Raw genomic sequence first — 20,545 nt, forward strand, 5'->3', positions numbered from 1 at the left:
TCTTAATAATCAAGAAAATATAAAATAAATGTTTTCATATCTACATATCATTTCCTCTTTATTTAGTTTATGTTTGAAATAAGTAATATGTCTACAGATGAAGATAAAGAAAATTTTTTTACAGTTTCAACTCAGGTAAAACTAAAGAATAATTTCAGCAAGGAAATTTCATTCCATGAGACTTTTCAAGGCAGATGATATCTCGTATTAGTTTGAAATAGTGCAACTATTGTGCTTATAAAAATTATCTACCTTCAGACCATATTTATAGATTTTAAAAGATTCATTTACTTTTGAAAGAATGAAATGGAGCTAACAAAAAAAAACAATGTAGTTAAAATCAGAGGAAAGATTATCCAAACCCTATATATTTAAAGGAATTTGTTTATAAGAGTGGTGAGTTCAGGAAAAACAGGAATAAGCAAACATACAAGGGTACCGCTGAGTTTATGTTAAATGAAGGATCTAAAAACAAGGAGATTTTTTAAAAGGAAGATATAAAGAAAGAAAAGCTATGACAAAATTAACAGAAAAGAGTAAAGTAAAAATAGAAGGAAATGTGAAAAACAATTGGGGTATAGTAGCAAACACTAGAAAAAAATGTCATGCATTTTTTTCCTAATAGATAATGATTTTATAATTAAACTCAGCTTTGAATCTGAAGTTTTAAATAATCAGATAACTTTAGAATATAAAATCCATGTTTTGTCTCAGCCATGCATTTACAATGGTAAGTACTCAGCAATAAGAAAATCTTTCACATTGATTTAGATAATACCAATTTATATACATCACTTTCAGATTAAAATAGTTTCAAAATAAGTTTTGACATGAAACATGGAGAAACAGTTGTGCAAAATCCAAATATGCAAAATTCTATCTGGTTACATATTAGTTGGCACACCGGCTCCCTTACACAGAAGGAAGGGAGAAACGGAAGGAAGTCACAGACCACTCCAGGTTGGTAGGTGGCAGGTTTAATAAGCAAGGGAACTACATACAAGACTTGTCTTAGTCTGTGCTATGAGGCGAGTAGGTCTCAGCACCTGCTGGCCAGAATCTTAACCTATAGACAGGCTTTAACTGGTTCAGTAAGGTGTTCAGTCCAGGTGGTCCAACAAAACCTTACTCTTAAGGCTACATCCTTGAAAACTTTGAGGGGATGGTGGGCAGGGCAAACATTCCAAAGTCAAGGGAAAGGGGGTGAGGAGCCTCTGAATGCCCAGGGTCAAGGTCATGGGAAAACCAGTGGTCACATCTTCTTAATGGCTCCCTCCAACATTCCACCCCTCCACTGGCTCTTACAATTTTCCACACTCCCTCTTCCTCAATTGGCCTTGAGTGGTCAGCAAGGTGTTTTATTAGCATTGAGATGGCTCATTTGGCAGCTATCTGGCTGCACTGGAGGCAGAGGCCTCTACAAGAATTTAGACACATGGAAGATAACCACAGATTAAGATAATAATTCCCAAAATAAGTAAACATTTTTTCTACCAAGGGCCCCATGATTGGAATCATTGATTTACTAAGTCACATAGACTGGTGGGCATTTACTTGTGTCCTCTTATGAATTAATAAAGATGACACATTAGCAGACTCATTATGAACACAAAACATTCTCTTTAGATAATGGCACAGGTGCCTCCTTGCAAGGCAGTATTCATGCCCTTGGACATCTGTTTTGGAGGACAGCTTTTGTCATTAGAGACATTTAAATCAGTATTCAGGAAAGACAGACTGTCGTCTACCATTTGAGGCTTGCTGGGTGAATTCTATAAGGACTCCTATCCTATATAATAAAAGCCTAATATGCTAAGTGTCCGATTGTCCGTTTGGCCGTTCAACCAATCAAAGTGTATATGCTAATCACATGCTAAGGCCACTCAACCGCTCCCTACAAAGTGCACTGACCACCAGGGGGGAGACAGTTGACCGGTCAGCCAGTCTCTATGACGTGCACTAACCATCAGGGGGCAGACGCTCCAACTGGTAGGTTAGCTTGCTGCTGAGATTCAGATGATCAGGACTGAGCGAGGAAGGCCAGACATGCCCTGGAGCCCTCCCACAGTCCCTCCCTGGATGGCCAACCTCCCATGTCCCTCCCTGGCCCCGACTGTGCACTGGTGGGGTCCCTTGGCCTGGACTGCTCCCTCTCGCAATCCAGGACCCCTCAGGAAATGTTGGAGAGCTGGTTTGGGCACTGGGCCTCTAGTGTGATATAAAGTCCACCAGGCAGTGGAGGGACAAAGAGAATGGCCAAATGATTATACAGGTGGAAAACAGAACATGCCCATCTGCCTTGAGGAGAAGGAGGCTGGCAGCTTTAGGAAGTTGACCTGGTTGTGTAGACCATCCATGTTGGCTGGAGAAGGAGCACTGTCTGGCTGAAGAGATAGGGGCCAACTAAGACCTCTCTCTCTAATGGTGAATGTTTCACTCCAGGAATCATGCATTTTAATATGTCTGGTTTGCAGCAGACATATTGGGATTGAGTTGTTCCCTCTCACTCAGGGGTACAAAGAAACTCACTCATCTCTGTGGGATGTCCCATTGCAAATTCCAGTAGATAATGTCTTTCCCGGGCATGATGGGACCTGGGTTCTCAGCAGGGTAGCTCATTGATCCACAAATAAGAGGGGCAATGGCTCTCTTTGTCTTCCATACTTTTCAGGTGTTGGGTGTGTTGGCAGGGTCCCCAGTCTGGCATATGGGTCACAGGCCCTGCTGGCTGATCATTTGAATGTATTAAAGCCTGAAATAGCACTTTAGTCCAGCCAACCAAGGTGTTTTATCTGTTAGTAATTTCACCTACTGCTTTAATATTCCATTTTTCCTTTCTACCAAACATGTTGCTTGCTGGTTATAGGTGAGATGGGGCCTCCATCCAATGTTATGTTCCTTTGCCCAGTCTGGCACATCATGACCTTTGAAATGAGACCCCAATCCCTGTCTATTCCACAAGGGTATCCATACATGGAACCCAGCTTCTCTTACCCCCTAATGGTGGCAGCCTGTTTTACACAATGAGAGGGAAAGTTTATATTAGGACAGACACAGTCTTCTCACACAATAGGGCATATGTAGAACCATCACACAGAGGGAGGAGGCCAATATAATCATTTTCCAATCCAGCACCTGCTGGGAAATTTTGTGGATGGCCTCAGACACCTGTGGCAATTGTCTTGGACATTGTTTACAACACACAAGACATGCTATTAATACATTAACCTTGTGATTGCATTTCAAGGGCAAACCAGCATCCTTGGCCACATTCCATCCCACAGCCACTTCAGTGGCCAGTCTTTCTGTGCAAAAAAATCTGCTGTACTATCTACTGAAGGCTCATTTGCTAGGGTGCATACTTGAGCAAAGACATGAGCTTCCTGATTGCCAGGGGTGTGAGTGCCTTGTGAGCCTGGACTTGGAAGGGGGTGAGGACTGCCTCAGGCTCTTGCATGCAAACTCAAATGTTTTTCCACATATCCTAAGCCTACAAGGGCTTATTCATGATCACCTGCCCCTCAGCTTCCCGTTGTCCAAGCCATAGGGTTAATCCCTTTAGAACAGCCCAACTGTTAGTGTAGAGGATTACCATCCTGGGCTCAAGAATGCTCGCCAGCAAAACCAATTTGAGCTCAACCTATTGGCTGCTGCAGTTAATACCTGTGAATATATCCAGATTAGAGGTCCGGTGCACAAAATTCATGCATGGGTACGGTCCCTAGGCCTGGCTGGTGATCAGGGGGTGTGGCCCTGCTGGCACCACCTGTTCAATGGCCCTGCCCCCCCCCCCACTGCTGCCTTCCTCTGCGGGGTGACCAGTGGGGTGATCAGGGGGCCCCTGCTGGCACCCAGCTTGGCTGGCCTGGGGCCTGCGGGCTGGGGACAGCTCCTGCATTGAGTGTCTGCCCCCTGGTGGTGAGTGTGCACCATAGCAACTGGTTGTTCTGCCATTTGGTCGATTTGCATATTAGGCTTTTATTATATAGGATGGTGTCAGTGTTAGACTGATTAGAGACTACAGACCATTTGGGTGAGTTGCTGTTACTAGACCATCTTAGTTTGAAACCATACAACTATTTTGCTAATGAAAAAGCATCTGCCAGTCCATCTTTCTAGCTTATAAAAGATCCACTTGTTTTAAAAGAATGGAAATAGAGCTACTTACTATCAGCCAGAATTTCCCACACTCCCTCCCTACAGGTCATAGGGGCTGCCACAAGTATATGGGTAGAGTATTTGGAATATTTACATACTCTATGGGTCTAGTAGTGTCTAGAGACAGTGGGCTGGTGGACAGGGTGCTCCTCTGCTGCAAACAAGCATGCTTCTTAAGCCAGTGTGAGATTTTTGAGCCATGGCAGAAGTGGGCTGATGAAACATATTCTCAACCCACCCTTGAAAAGAAGGGAAGTTCTTAATATAATATGCTGTTCCTTTGGGAGAGGCTCTACCTGGAAAAGCATTGTGCACACTGCTAGGAGCTGCTGATGTATGGGGGCTCCAGAACTGGGACCATAATCCTAGGGGTACTCTCTCTTTCTGTTGTCCCTGCCCCAGAGCCCAACCCATACCTTCCAAAGTCACAGACACATCTAATTCAAATGGTAGCCCTACTTGGGAGATGCCCAGAGCTTTAATCTGTTTCATTAGTATTTTGCCTTCTCAAAGGTGACTTGTTGCTCTGATCCCAGTTCCACATGTGCCTTTTTTTTTTTTTACCAGGGGGTATAAAGGATAGAGGCACTGTTCGGGGTGGGGGAGGGGAGGGGGGAAAGAGTCCTCCAAAGTTCCAAAGTGCCAAAGTGTCTATAAAAGCTGGTACCTCTTTCCCATTCTTAGGGGTTGGATAGGCATGCAACTTACCAACTATAGCTTCTTGGACAACATGGTTCTTTTTTTTTTTTTAACATGGGTCTTATTCAACCAATGACTCCCCAAAACTTTACAGTAGTGCCTGGGCCTTGAATTTTTTGTGGGTTCACTGCCTATCCTTTCCCTCACAGATGTTCCAACAAAGTCTGCAGTGTTCTGCAGTAGAGACTGTCCTCATGTTAGTTCTGTATCATCAATATAATGGGCCCATTTTACTGATGTGAGAAAGGAGAACAGAGAGATCTTGGGGTACCATCCTTGACATATTGTGGGGCTGTGAAAGTAATCCTGGGGAAGCATTGGAAAAGTCCATTATTCCCTCTCCCACATAAAGGCAAATTAATCTTGTGACTCAATAGCCAGGAGTATACTGAAAAAACGCATTTGCTAAATCCAACACAGCATGATACACTCCTAGGACTGGGGCCAAGGTATCTAAGATGATGGAAATGTTGGGCACAGATGCATGAATGAGGGGCCACTACCTTGTTCAATTCTCGGCAGTCCACAGTCATCCTGAATGAGCCATCTGGCTTTTTTAACCACACTGGGCAGCTGAAAACACTGTAGGCAAGGTGCACAATACCAACTTGGTGTAGTTCTTTGATATTTTCTCCTATTTCCTTATGCCTCCCCAGGCAATTTATATTGTTCGATTGTTACCATTTTTTGTGGGAGCAGCAGACTTGCTGGTTCCCAATTGGTATTTCCCATCAATACTGATTTGATTACTCTAACCTGGAGGCAGATTTAACCCATAGAGTTTTGCAGAGTTTGCCCTTGTAGGCTATCAATGACCAATATCTTCCCTGATATTGGAGAGAGAAAAGCCTTGTTCTCTCCTGGGGTAGAATATTTAATCTTTAGTGTTAAAGGGACCTTCCTGACCTTCCTGTTTCCTCCATAACATCAATGGCACTGAGGGAGGCAGATATGAAGGTTACTCTGTATTAGACTACATTTGGCTCCAGTGGCAACCAGGACAGTCCATCATCTTTTGTATATTTCTGGGGACCATTGAGTATTGAGCTCAAAATGAGGCCAATGATCACCTTCATTGGCCCTCACCTGAAGGCAGTTTTGTCTTGAATCCTATACTCAGGTGTGGGAGGTACCCACACCCAATAGGACTGTATCGCCCAGGCTTTAATGGAGCAGACAGGGCATGAGAAATGGTAGGGGCAGGTGGGACAAGTCATAGCTATTGTTCCGGTTTGAAGGCTTTCCATAGAACAACCAACCCAGCCATGGTGTCAAACCACATTTGCTTCTGGGTTATCTTCACCAGACCCTTTGTAACAAAAAACTCAGCAGGAGAGTGTTCCCTCATCACGAGCCTTTCCTGGATTGGGGGCTGCCCCGCTGGCTGGGGTTGAGGTTACTTTGCTTTTGGTTTCCTTTGTATTGGGCGTCAGACAGGTACCCAAGGTTAAGTTCATTTTAGGGTCAACCACCACAACGCCCTCCTCTTCATTCTCCTCATTTTACCTCTTATTGTCCCACTCAGGCTTTGTCACAAGCACCTGGACTTTAATCCACGGCAGCTGCACCCTCTTGGCTTTACAAAATAGCACGTTAAAGGGTTCCATGTATTATCCTGCTCTCCTACCTCTTCTTCTCGCTCCAAAGCTAGAAGAGTTGTAGACACAAGTCCTCTAACCTCAGCTCATCCTGCAACTTTCTCACTCCGGCTTCAGCCTCCAGCTCTCCCGTCAGGCCTGGGTGGCTGAGCGCTCCCCACAGCCAAGGCCAGCCCACTGCCCACAGCCATGTGCCTCCCTTCTTTGCCGACGAGAGCTACATGCAGTTCCTCAAACACGCATTCGACCCGCTGGCATTTTCAGGGTGTCTCCACTCTCATGTAGGGGCACATAAGAATCTAACGAACAGACCATCCTTCCCCACATAAAGGTCAAAGGCCCATTTATTACATTTACTGGCTAACTTACCGACCCCTCCTCACCACACACACAGACACACAGCGGGCAAAGGGTAACCAAAGCAAGTAGCCGGCCGCTCCAGATGGGTAGGTGGTAAGGGGCAGGTTAAATAAGCAAGGGAACATACTTACCAGACTTGTCTGGGGGAGCTGGGAGACAAGCCGATCTCTGCACCTGCCGCCATTTTACGTTTCTATAGAGCCGTGGTCTGCAAACCGCGGCTCGGGAGCCACATGCGGCTCTTTGGCCCCTTCAGTGTGGCTCTTCCACAAAATACCACGCACGTACGGTGCGATTGAAACTTCGTGGCCCATGCGCGGTATTTTGTGGAAGAGCCACACTGAAGGGGCCAAAGAGCCGCATGTGGCTCGCGAGCCGCAGTTTGCCGAGCCGCAGTTTGCCGACCACTGCAGAGGCTTTCACGGGGCCAGTCACATATTCAGTCCAATAACACCTTCCTCTCTCTCGGCTACATGCTTGGACAACTCCTGGTGTGGAAAGGGTGGGCAGGATGTACACTTCAGCGAACAGGGGATGGGGGAGGGGCTTCTGATTGGCCCCCAGTGCACAGGTCAACTGGAGGTCATGTCCTCTCGATGACCTCCTCCAACATTACCAGGCCCATCCTGTTTCCCTTACTTTGATACATTTAATTTTGAGAATCCTTAGCAATTGGTAATTGAACACAAGCGTTAATCTTCATTTTCTCCAGAAACCCTATGAAAATTATAGTAAAGCATGAGATGAATCAAGGAAGCAGATAGTTGACTTGATACAAACTTTGTAAGTGGCTGAGAATTACTGGGACAAAAGCATACTTTTTTTGTCCACTAAACTTTTGAAATAACTAAAAACAGAGGCATCAGGTATTTCTGAGAGCAAGGTTAAAGGTTAAATAAAAAAAAGTCTGACACTTTTTATATGGGGCAGTTAAATCCGCCTCAATTCCAACCACCAGGTGATTTCTGAGACTCAACCACTGTGCTCCCCACTCACAGAGGGTTGGAGTTTGAATGAGAGAAGTATGCTTTCAGAATACAAGCAATAGGTGAAAACAAGGGTGCCAAACCATTCTAAAAACAGGGTTCCACGGGAGTCTATATAACACCTATTATTTAACCAAACCTCTCTTCTGTCACTAGGCTCCCAGAAAGCTGATAGCCTGCCTTACACCCTTAGACAAAAGATCAATGAATTGTTATCACGCAATTATTGGGTGGCTCCCAGGTACACACCCAGTAACTGCATGAAAACCCTCTTCTCAGAGAACATCAGAGTAGAATTTTCACTATTTCACTCATAAATATGACCAGGTAGCCAAGGATTATCAGACATTTAAGAGAGATTTCAATGTAAAATTCAGAGGCCAAAGTAAATAAAAGTTACAATAAACTTTAAGGAAACAAAGGCAATATAAGGCAGAGAAGAAAACTTCACCCCAAAATCTAAATTAAATTTCCTCAAAGAACATTAAGAAAAAGTTCCTCATAGAAACTGAATTTTAAAAAGAAATGAGCACTTAGCAAAGAAACAGCTCTTGCAAAGTATAAATGGAATAGCAGGCGTAGAATAATTAAGAGGCAGTTTCAAAATTAAAGGTCAAAGGAACCCTACTCATTCACAAAGTATATGCCAAACCTACTGAATTATCTTATTCACAGGGCGGGCTGATGAACAATGCAAAGATTAGATGTATTTGCAACCTTTTCACCCACCAGAAAGGTGAATAAATACTTAATCTCAGTCCATTTGAATAGAACTACCTTGGTTCTGAAAGCCTGATCATCCAGTAAATTAAATACAAAAAATATATAAATAATAAGAAACAAAAGAGTCAGTGGCAAAAGAAATATAATATTGAAAGGAGGCAGCAAAAGGGCAGCTAGCTTAGTGATCATCCCCTCCTGAATGGACAAGCAGGATGAATGTCTCTGTAAAAGAAAAACAAAAATAGAAAAAACAAACTTAATACTTATTTTCAGGGTATGGCAAAAGTAGATTTACAGTTGTGAGTCTAGGAAACACAGTTTATTCTTGTATTATTATTTATTAACTAGAGGCCCGGTGAACAAAAATTTGTGCACTCGGGGGGAAGAGGGGGGTCCCTCAGCCCAGCCTGTGCCCTCTCGCAGGCTGGGACCCCTCGGGAGATAACGACCTGCTGGCTTAGGCCTGCTCCCGGGTGGCAGAGGGCAGGCCCAATCCCTAGGTGCAGCCCCTGGTCGAGCTCAGAGCAGGGCTGATTGGGGAGTTGGGGCGCCGCCCCTGTCATACACAGAGCAGCGTGGATCGGGAGGTTGCGATGCCCAATAGGCATGCTCAGGGTAGGGCCGATTGGGGGGTTGGGGCACTGCCCCCTGTCACACTCAAGGCAGGGTCGATGGGCAGGTTGCGGCGACACCCCCTGTCACGCACAGAGCAGGGCCCATCAGGGGGTTGGGGAGCTCCCCCCTGTCACACACAGAGCAGGGCCGATCAGGGGGTTGGGGCGCCGCCACTGTCACACTCAGGGCAGGGCCGATGGGGAGGTTATGGCTCTACCCCATCAGACACAGAGCAGGGCCCGTGGGGGGAGGGGTTGGGGCGCCGCAACCCATCACAAACAGAGCAGGGCGATCAGGGGGTTGGGGAGCTCCCCCCTATCAGGCACAGAGCAGGGCTTATCAGGGGGTTGGGGCGCCTTCCCTTGTCACGAACAGAGCAGGGTGGATAGGGAGGTTGTGGCCCCGCCCTGTCACACACAGAGCCAAAGGGCAATCAGGGGGTTTGGGCGCTGCCCCCTGTCACACTGATCCCGGTGCCGAGAGGCCTCTCGGGTCCGCTGATCCTGGTGCTGGGAGGCATATTACCCTTTTACTATATAGGATAGAGGCCTGGTGCACATGTGGGGGCCGGCTGGTTTGCCCTGAAGGGTGTCCTGGATCAGGATGGGGGTCCCCTGGCCAGCCTGGGTGAGGGGCTGATGGCTGTTTGCAGCTGGTCACACACCCTTCAGGGTGGGGGTCCCCACTGGGGTGCCTGGCCAGGCTGGGTGAGGGGCTGAGGGCTGTTTTCAGGCTGGCAGGTGACTGAAGCTCCCAACCGCTCCTTTTTTATTTTTTTTTATTCTGGGCCAGCTTTAGCTCTGGCTCTAGCTCTTAGGCCTTGCTGCTGAAAGTAGGTTTCTGGCCTTTGTTTACCTTCTGTATTGGAAACAATGTTGCAATCCTGCTGGCTGAAGACTGGCCGACTAAAGCAGGTTTCTGGGGTTTTGTTTAGCTTCTATATTTGTAACATAGTTGCTTAGAGTTGCAGCTCAGAGGCCTGCAGCAGCAGGCGGGGAACTTTGGAGTCCTTTGTCACTGAAGCAAGCAAGCCTCATGTTCGCTTTAAGCTGCCTGGCTGCCGGCCGCCATCTTGGTTGGCAGTTAATTTGCATATTGCCCTGATTAGCCAATGGGAAGGGTAGCAGTCGTATGCTAATTACCATGTTTCTCTTTTATTAGATAGGATGATTGTATTATTTTCCATATGAACAACCGGAAACATACTTTTGCCCCACCCTGTATGTAAAAGTTCAAGCAAATGAAAAGTAAGGCTATTAATAAGGCTAAAGGGGGGAAAATAACCTACAAAAAAAGGATGGATGATTATAGCACACTATTGGATTCAGATATGAATACTCTTACCTAAGTATTGGTTAACAAAAATTGGTGCTGTAACTACACTGAAGGTTGAGAAAAAGAGAAGAATAATATTGTTAAATACACATTTATATAATAGGAAAACAATAGATAAAACAAAAACAGACAAAAATACTCAGAGAAAAATAATATACACACACTAGCTGACATAATAAAGGTGAAAAGTCGGCATGGTTGTCCCTGGGTAGCAGAAATTGCAAGTCAGAGAGAGTGGGAAGATGAAACTATGCTTAATAATAAAGCTTATCAGAGGATATGCTACACTAATACCTCTTCTTAGCTACATAAATCCTACTCACAGAAGAGCTAGATTAATGCTACTCACAACTAAGCAGCCTTGATCACCTGGGAACTTGTTAGAAATACAATTCCCCAATCTAAACTCACACCTGTTAAACCAGAGAGGAGAGACACAGACAACTGTGTTTTAACTAGCTCCCCATGTGACTCTGAGGCTTATTAAAGTGTGAGAACCACTAATTCATATGAAAAGGAATAGCAATTATCACATTAAAATGACATTTTGGATTCATTCGCAAAATATGTGCCACAACCTACTGAAGAACCTTTTTCATATTGCAGGCTGATGACCAATATAAAGATTAGATGTGTTTGCAACTTTTTCACCTACCAGAAAGGTGAGTAAATAATCCCAGTTCATTTGACTTGAGCTACCTTGGTTCTGAAAGCCTGATCGACCAGTAAGTTAAATGGAAAAAAAAACATAAATAATAAGAATTCATATAAAATTAGTTGTATCTGCATCTTTTTCACTGGCCAGAAAGGTGGATGAATAAACCTAAGTTAATCCCAGTCTCTTTGTATAGAACCACATTGGTTCTGAAAACTTAACCATCCATTAAATGACCCATCAGTATTCTGACCTTTTCCTTCACATGAGCAGTCTCCAGTGCCCAGATCTATTTGCTTCTCTCTTGGGTTATATCACGTGCCCTCCATATGATTATAGTAACACAGAGCCATTATCTATGACCTTGTAAAATAAATGTAAAGAGTATTGTACCTTCATGAGGCATATAATTCAGACCCATCATTAGGTCAGCCATTTATTTGTGAGCTCTCTTTCTATTTTTCACCTTGTAGATTTTTTATTCATTGTAATGTCACTACAAATAATTAACTTGGAAAAAAATCAGGAAGAGAAGAGACAGAATCCATTAGGTAGAAACTATATGTAATAGTGAAAGCTGAATCCCAGAGCCTATTGAAAAATAATATACTTGAGAATGGGTCATGAGAAAAAAAGTTTCCAAGGGTAAAACATTACTCATAGACAATGTGTTTGCCAGATATATCAAACTCAAACACCTGGGTTCAGAAAAATGCTACAAAGGGGTAGAAATCTGTGGTGCACTCCTGGACTACCTGACCACTGTTAATAACTTTGAAATCATGTTAAAACTTCTCTCAGGATCTCTCCGTCTGAAAATCCCAGGTAAATAAAAAATCCCTTGCCTCTAAATTACAGCAATTTTATTCATTGCAATATTTAGTATAGATGATGATGACATTAAAAGGACACATTGTGTGAATCTCTATAAAGAAAAGATTGTGTGTATTCTAAGACCTCTCTCAGGTTTTATAAATCAACAGCCAATGGACTTATTCTCACAATCAGCCCTATACCTACTATTATAGTTATTCTTTAGAAGACAGTATGGTGTAGTGGAAGTACTCTGGATCCAGGGTCAGAAGATATAAATTAAAGTTTTAAACCATATGCAGGAAATCTACATTTCCTCTAAGTTCCTCGGTTAACTCTTATATGAAATGAGGGTAATAAAAATAAGACCTACCTTACACAGCTCACAAGGATTTTTAAGTAGTAAATCAGATAAAGTATGAGAGAGCCCTTGGCTTATCATAAAGCCACATATATCTGCCAAAACCGGTTTGGCTCAGTGGATAGAGCGTCGGCTTGCGGACTGAAAGGTCCCAGGTTCGATTCTGGTCAAGGGCATGTACCTGGGTTGCGGGCACATCCCCAGTAGGAGATGTGCAGGAGGCAGCTGATCGATGTTTCTCTCTCATCAACGTTTCTAACTCTCTATCTCTTTTCCTTCCTCTCTGTAAAAAATCAATAAAATATATTAAAAAAAATAAAGCCACATATAAATGCCAGTTGTTTTCACCATCTCTGCTATTTTTATCCATATATTTGAGTTATTGCCATTGTCCTTGAAAAGTTATAATATACTTATTGAGACAAAACTTATATACATTAAACAAATAATTAATTACGTAGACCAAACTCTATGTCAGAATATGTTAATAGGATATACGGATAGGTGTGAATTCTTATATTGGGTGTGATTATGTTTCTTATATTGAAGTCATTTGGGAGATGTTCTAAGCAAGTGGAACACTACTGTATAAGTAACATAATGATGACACCTATGGAAAAAAGAAGATAACTGACAATTATTCTTACATAATTTTATCCTCATAAGAGCAGGAATAATGAACAAGAGTTCGGAAATGTAAAGGTCAAATAATAGTCTTCAAGTCCACATATGTAGTAAGTGGAAAACTAGAATTTGAACTAAACTGGTCTGCCTTTAAATCTTATGAATTACAAAAACAAATGAACATAGAGACGTTTTATGTTTCTCTCATTATTTATTTATTCAAACTCTATAAAGTCACTTTTAAAATGTTAGGAATTAAACAAAAGAGACAAGATAAAGCCAAAGAAGAATCCATACAAGGACCTTAGACTGAATCCACTGAGCAACATGGGGCCATTACAGGCTCTCAAACTAGAGAGTAATATACAAAATGTTATGTGGACGTCAGTTTTGGTCAAACCAAAGTATAGAGCATGCAATGAGCCAGGAAAAATCTACAGAGAAGTTTCTGCAATTTTGTATACTCCCAAAACAGACTGATAAGTTAGTGTTAGAACACATAATCCCTTTTTCAGTGAATAGAACTGTCTTGTTCTTTACATTCTGTTTAAATTCTCAGACATGACATTGTTAACAAAATAAAATAAGCCTTGAGCTGGTGTTGATCACTGAAACCTCCAGTCCATCCTCTTTACCTTGTAAACATGGAATCCGAAGAAGGGCTGAGGACACAGATATATGCAGCAGGCAGTAGGGTGTATGAAGGAATTCAACTCTTATTTTTTGAATTTAAACATTTTCAGCCCTGACCGGTTTTGCTCAGTGGATAGAGCGTCGGCCTGTGGACTCAAGAGTCCCGGGTTCGATTCCAGTCAAGGGCATGTACCTTGGATGCGGGCACATCCCCAGTGGGGGGTGTGCAGGAGGCAGCTGATCCATGTTTCTCTCTCATCGATGTTTCTAACTTTCTATCCCTCTTCCTTCCTCTCTGTGAAAAATCAATAAAATATTTAAAAAAAACAACAAACATTTTCAACAGAATATGGGTTGCTATATAAAATATCTTGATTTTAATTTTTAAACAAATGCAAGTATTGATAAAATATATTGTAGGATCATGTGTTTGGGATATCTTGGCTACAGTCCCCATTCCTAAATCAATGGGCAGGCTCTGCCACAATCTTAATCATGACCTCACTCAGCTTGCCTCAGAAATTGATGACATTGTCTTTTATCTGGTATAAACTTGACTAACATTACCAAAACCCTGAGCTTATAAATTATCCTCTGTGTTTATGTTAGTGGCTATGGAGATCATTAAAACTAGTTAAAAATAAAACACTGAGTTAGTATTGGTGAGAAAAGCTTCAAAAGTGAGAAAATAAGAAGACTGTTCTGGTAAATAACTAAATAGTGCTTTGGTTTTTATCTTAATAATAAAAATGACAAAACATTTGAGTGGCTTGATGCTCAGAATCCCAGATTTCTGAGGATTCAGTTACATTGACCACACACTTGCAGTGTAAAATATTGTCCTAAGGTAATGGTTGCTTTTATTATACATTTATCTGTGGGGCTTATTTGCACACAAAAAAGGCTGCTATCAAATTCACGTTATCATAATACTATTTTATTTTGAATGACTATATCCATGGAATACAAGGAACACACAATTTGAGAGGTCTACTGACAGAGCTTGCTTTCTATTCCAATCTTTCTGAAACTATTTAAGCATCATTTGTTTGCATAGACAACGATCATAGGACCTTCATTTTATGATTTCTTGGGTGCTTGTGAAGAATTTCTGAAGATGCCTCCCTATTTGGGTTGAACACATGTCTGGGTAGCTGAAAAAAAGAAAGAAAGAAAGAAAAGAAACTCACATTGTTTTAGCTCTCTTTTTTTCTATATTGTTACTTCATAAATTTCATTAACATTATAACCAGAATCATTTTTCATCAATAAACAGAAGCTTCTATTAGTAACTAATCAGAGAGATCAGTAGCAAACTATTCTCTTGTAAATAAAGGGCATCTTTATTATTATTTTTTTAGTTAAATATCATTGACTGCAAGTGCCTGGTAAGAACCACCCTGATATTAAATAGGTTTAAGAACTCAGCAGTAGCTAAATCCAGCTGACATACTCTATTTCCACTCAAGCATATGATGTAGAAGAGTTGTGTTACTGACCCTCAAAATTACTATAATTTTTACTTTTTTTCCATCACAATGGAAACATGTTAACTCAGCAGGAGAGTCCTCCACATCCTTGATTGCTATGCAGCAGCATACCTTGTAGAAATATTCAGAAGATCAGCATGTAACAAACATGACATTTTCTGAGATGCATTGCCATCTCAAAGTCTTCTCTTTGTGATTCCTAAAGGGAAAGATAAAAAACCAATAACGAAAATTTAGTAAAGAAGTGGACAGCATTTCTGTGAAAATGTAAAAGCAAAGAAAAATCATGTCCAAAAAAATCATATTATATTAACCTTCAAGTGTCACCTGGCCCCCTGGTGATGGAGATCCATACTCTTGCCGTTTTCTGTGGGTATTAAGTCTGGGTTTCCTGACCCCCTGAAATTTCTTCAGAAGGACATCATATGGTGCCTCTAGAATTCCACCCTATCAGTTCTTCAGGGGAAAAAACATAGCATCCTCAGTTGTTCTCCAGAATCAATGTTATCTTAAAATACGACTCTATGTCCTTATTAATCTGAGCTTACTGTGCTATGTCTGAAGGGAAACATATAACACAGAAAGATGGGATGAGGATTAGAGAGAAAAAGCAGAGATCTTTTGTCATAAGTGTGTTAGTGATAAAGAAACCAAACCAAGTGAGCGCTTTCTCCACGCTGTATGCCACCCAGGTGTTTTTATATATCTACTAACAAAATAAACAGTATAATAGCCCTGGACCCAGAACTACAGCTGAGAATACAGGATTAGTTTATAATTAAGTCATGATTAGATGACGGCATGTCACAGTCATGGCTTCAAACTCCTCAAAGATCATTGTATAAACATATGCTCAGTCGGCTGTAGTTATTACCACTTTCACAATGACTGCAATCATCATTGCATCCGCTATATGCATACAAATATAGATGAGACCGCAACATTACATTCAAGGAGACTTTTCTACTTTTAGTAGTGTTGCAATTTTAAATGGTTTTTATAGCAATCCTTTGAAATTTGTATCTGAAAGAAATTTTCTAAATGATAAAGATAATTGAATATGCAAACTTCATACTTGAAAAGCTCAAACAATGCTTTTTAGCCTGCCTATCTCAATAGCCGTCATTTAAGCTAATTCAATCTTCTGGAAAATCAAGTCAAAAGGTAAACAGTCATTGTAAGTCATCAAAAGTTTAACAAATATTTATTTTCACGAGTACCAGAGTATAACAGGCGAACTTGTGTAAAATGGATCATTGTAAGTAGATATATTGCTCAGAGATAGAGAACAGAGGGTATTCATACTATTTTCCTCCTACTATCAGCATTTCAATACTGGTATAATTGTATTCAATCTACCATTCAGCTGATCTGCCTACGGATATTTATTATTCAATGCTACTCTGACACTAGAAATATACTTGTCAGTCAGACAAATTTGCAGCCCTTAGGGACCTTCTAGTACAGTGGTCAGCAAACTGCGGCTCGCAAGCCACATGTGGCTCTTTTGCCCCTTGAGTGTGTTCACAAAGTTTCAATCGCGCTGTATGTGTGCTCCCGCACGTGGTATTTTGTGGAAGAGCCACGCTCAAGGGGCCGCAGTTTGCTGGCCACTGTTCTAGTAGAAGGAGACACTCATTCATTGAACCAATTATAAATTAACATCTACTATGTGCCTGGCAATGTTCTGGGTACTTGGGATTTATCAGTGACTAATGCAGAGAAAAATTCATACCCTTGAAGAGCTTACATAACTTACATTACAAAAATGTGTTATAAAAAATATAAAATAAACAAGTAAACTATATAATAGTATTTTCAAAGAAGTCTTTTTACTTTATTAATTTAAATATTATAGGAGAAAAGAGTGGGGGCAGAGGTCAGTTGAGTTTGAAACATACTAAATTTAAGGTGCCTAAGACTACTTAGAAAGAGTTATAATACTTTTTCCACTGGAAAATTTCACTTTAAACAATTACTTAAACATAGTATTTCATCTGAAGATAGAGTTTTGTTCTTATGTGGGTGAGCAAACATCTTTTTGGGCAGAAGTGTCAATGCTTTGACCATCCAAACCAGCTTGCTTTTAATAGTATTGATTATTTAGCATAAAAATAATTTGTCTACTGTGTTTGTCGGGAGGAGGTTAATCTCCACTTCTTAAATACCAAATGATAAAATGTCAAGACTTGACAAGTAGAAAAGAAAGCACTTAAAATCTAAATCTTAAAAGGGTCTCGGATCATGACTTTCACAGCTAATTATTTCATATACCAGCAAAAATGTTTTCTCAGCTCTTAATTTAGATTATTTGGGTCAACAAATTGTAGACATGAAAGATAATAGACCACAGTGTTTTCCTGGTATCCACTCTGTATTTTGAAAATAATCTACTTACAGGAAAGCAACTTTGATTACTATAATTACAGTTTACAGTAAAAATTTTTAAAGATTAGAACTAAGATTAAGACATCCTATTTTACAGTACACATGAGATTTGAATAGTATATTATTAATTTTTCATAAAGATTTTTCTGCATGTGGTGATGACACAAATAAATAAAGATCTATGTAGTATTTATTATCTATGTTAAGGATGTCAACTGCATAACAATTCAATTTATTCTACTTTACTTCCTTTCATGTTTTTTAAAAAATATGTTTTATTGATTTTTTTACAGAGAGGAAGGGAGAGGGATAGAGAGAGTTAGAAACATAGATGAGAGAGAAACATCGATCAGCTGCCTCCTACACACTCCATATTGGGGATGTGCCCGCAACCAAGGTATATGTCCTTGACTGGAATCGAACCTAGGACCTTTAGTCCACAGGCCGACGCTCTATCCACTGAGACAAACCAGGGAGGGCTCCTTTCATGTTTTTAAAAACATAAGTTAAAGAGATATTTTATATTAATAATAAGTATAGATGCCAAGGGGTAAATAGGTAATAAAATATTTTACTTTTGTAATCAAGGGTTACTCTTTTACCCATATGCTTTAAAGACAGATAATATTTTTTATTGCATAGTGATCTAATCTAAACATTTGACTTTAGCTAAACTCTTTAACATATATCTTTCTACCATCCCAAATATCTTAAAATGGATAGGTAATTTCCAATTAATTAGAGAAACAAAATAACTAGTGGTTAAGAGCACAAATTTTCATGTCTCACTTTCTTAATCTATACAATGGGAATAATAAAATTTAACTCACATAGTTTCAAGATGAGGATAAGATTTGTAAAATATCCATGATAGTACTTATCACTATACTAGTATATCAATATATACACATATATTCAACTGATTGAGAATTCAATTACATTTTCAGTTTTAATATACTTAACAGTCATACGTTTTTAAGTTAGTACTTTCCCAAAGATAACAAACTATTACAGAATAAAATTTAGTGTAAAAATTACTAACCGTATGTACTTAGGAACATAGATCACTTTATTCAAAGTCTTGAACATTCTGGTCTTTCCAATTGCTATGAATAATCAGACTTTAAAATTCTTCTAACAAAACAATTCTAGAAATATATTGTAAAAAATGACCATAAGCAATTTCTGTTTTCATCTCCATTGCCACTTTTGTCTTTACAATAAAATAATGCTTAACAAATTGAAAATTCACTTTTCTTGGATCCATCAGAGAACTGAGGCTGCCTGGGAAACCACCACCCAGAAATCTAGAGAGACAGACAAATCCAGAGGCAGAGCTAAGATCTCTTCACTTGGAGCAGAAGCTGCGGGACCCATAAACAGGTAGCACTTAACTGATAATTGTGATGAATTGATAGTAGCTGTGAGTATGGATTGGCTTGAGAATCAGAAACTCCTGGGAGTCCCTGTTCTTTCTCGGGTTTTGCCTCCAGGAACTATTCTGGATCCTCACGGTGAAGAACCAAGGAAGATCCCCCTCCTGGTTCTGTCAGTGTGAGAAGAAAGGAACCTTTGTAAAATGTGCCTGTAGTGTTCTCCATAGCAAATGCCTACACTCCAGGAGAAAAGAAAGACTTTCCAAAGCCTTATCCAATTTGGGGAAAGGGCACTGCCCTGAGGATTCCAGTCTACTCTAATTTTCCAGGCTAATCTAAGGAGAGGGGAGGAAACGGAGAAACCCTTGTGAAAGTCACATTTCAGGAAAAGGCCCACTAAAAGATTGGGATTTAACCATAAAATTATAGAACGCTTTCCGTCCCTACACCTTACTGTCACACCAACAGGGCACATGTTTAATAACAGTAGATTAAAATGGAAAGACACAGGTGCTGTCTGAAGAGGAGTTCTTAGCAAAACCCGAAGACAAAGGGAGACCAAGACAGGGACACTAGTGCAGCGGTTCTCCACCTTCCTAATGCCGCGACCCTTTAATACAGCTCCTCCTGTTGTGGTGACCCCCAACCATAACATTATTGTCGTTGCTACTTCATAACTGTAATTTTGCTACTGTTATGAATCGTCATGTAAATATCTGATATGCAGGATGTACTTTCATTGTTACAAATTGAACATAATTAAAGCATAGCGATTCATCACAAAAACAATATGTAATTATATATGTGTTTTCCGATGGTCTTAGGCGACCCCTGTGAAAGGGTCATTTGACCCCCAAAGGGGTCGCGACCCACCGGTTGAGAACCGCTGTGCTAAAGGAACAAAGTTTCTGCCATGCACAGCTGCCATAAACATTAAACACAGCCAGATCATCACAAAAGGTGATAGGAGAGGTCTATTTGTCTGAGTTCCTATTATCAAATGCATCGTGTTTGACTTGCAACAAAATTTTATAAGCCAAGCTGAAAGGCAAAAATAAACAAAGAAATAAAACAAACAAACAAAAAACCCCACCACAGTCTGAAGAGACAAAGCAAACTTCAGCTGTCTCCTGCATGCCACCTCCTAGGGAGGAAGCCTGCATCTGTCCTGACCCGGAACAGAATCTGTGACCACTGGGTGCATGGGACGACACTCAACCAACTGAGCCACACTGACCAGGGCTTATTTTTTATTCTTAATTGATCTAAAATATAATGGCTTAAAATAAAAATAATGTATTGGATATAAATAGCACATAGATAATTGAAACAACTAACAGCAATATCATAAGGGAAAAGAGGGAGGAATTGGGAATAGTCTGTTATAAGGATCACGCAGGGCATACGAATCAGTATATTGTTATCTAAAGGTGGACATAAATTAAAAATTAATAATTTAAACTATAGGACAATTAATAAAAATGTAAAAAGGAGTAGAATTGATATCTTAAGAACCAAAAGGAATTATATAAAATAAAACTATAGATGGTAGAAAGAAAAGGAAAACAAAAACCTGTGACAGACAGAAAAAAGTTACAAACATGGTAATAATCACCTTAAGTATGAATTATATGCATATGCCAATTAAATGAAATATATTATTAGAGTAGGAAATCTCTATACCTTCCTGTCAATTTTGCTGCTCACCTAAAACTACCATAAAAGAATAAT

The 20,545-nt window shown here is 40.6% G+C and overlaps 1 protein-coding gene and 1 long non-coding RNA gene across 2 annotated transcripts in view; both read right to left on the reverse strand.

Annotated features, from left to right (window-relative positions):
- GALNTL6 (polypeptide N-acetylgalactosaminyltransferase like 6) overlaps nucleotides 1-20,545 on the reverse strand; it is a 937,179-nt gene that overhangs the window by 606,500 nt on the left and 310,134 nt on the right. The gene's annotated exons all lie outside the window — the stretch shown is intronic.
- On the reverse strand, nucleotides 13,129-16,619 carry LOC308519022. Its single transcript, XR_013995974.1, has 3 exons — nucleotides 15,365-16,619; nucleotides 15,162-15,249; nucleotides 13,129-14,714 (listed from the first exon to the last, which is right to left on the reverse strand). It is a non-coding gene; the product is annotated as an uncharacterized lncRNA (long non-coding RNA).

This window comes from Myotis nattereri, assembly GCF_964212035.1.
Source record: "Myotis nattereri genome assembly, chromosome: 5".
NCBI lineage: Eukaryota > Metazoa > Chordata > Mammalia > Chiroptera > Vespertilionidae > Myotis > Myotis nattereri.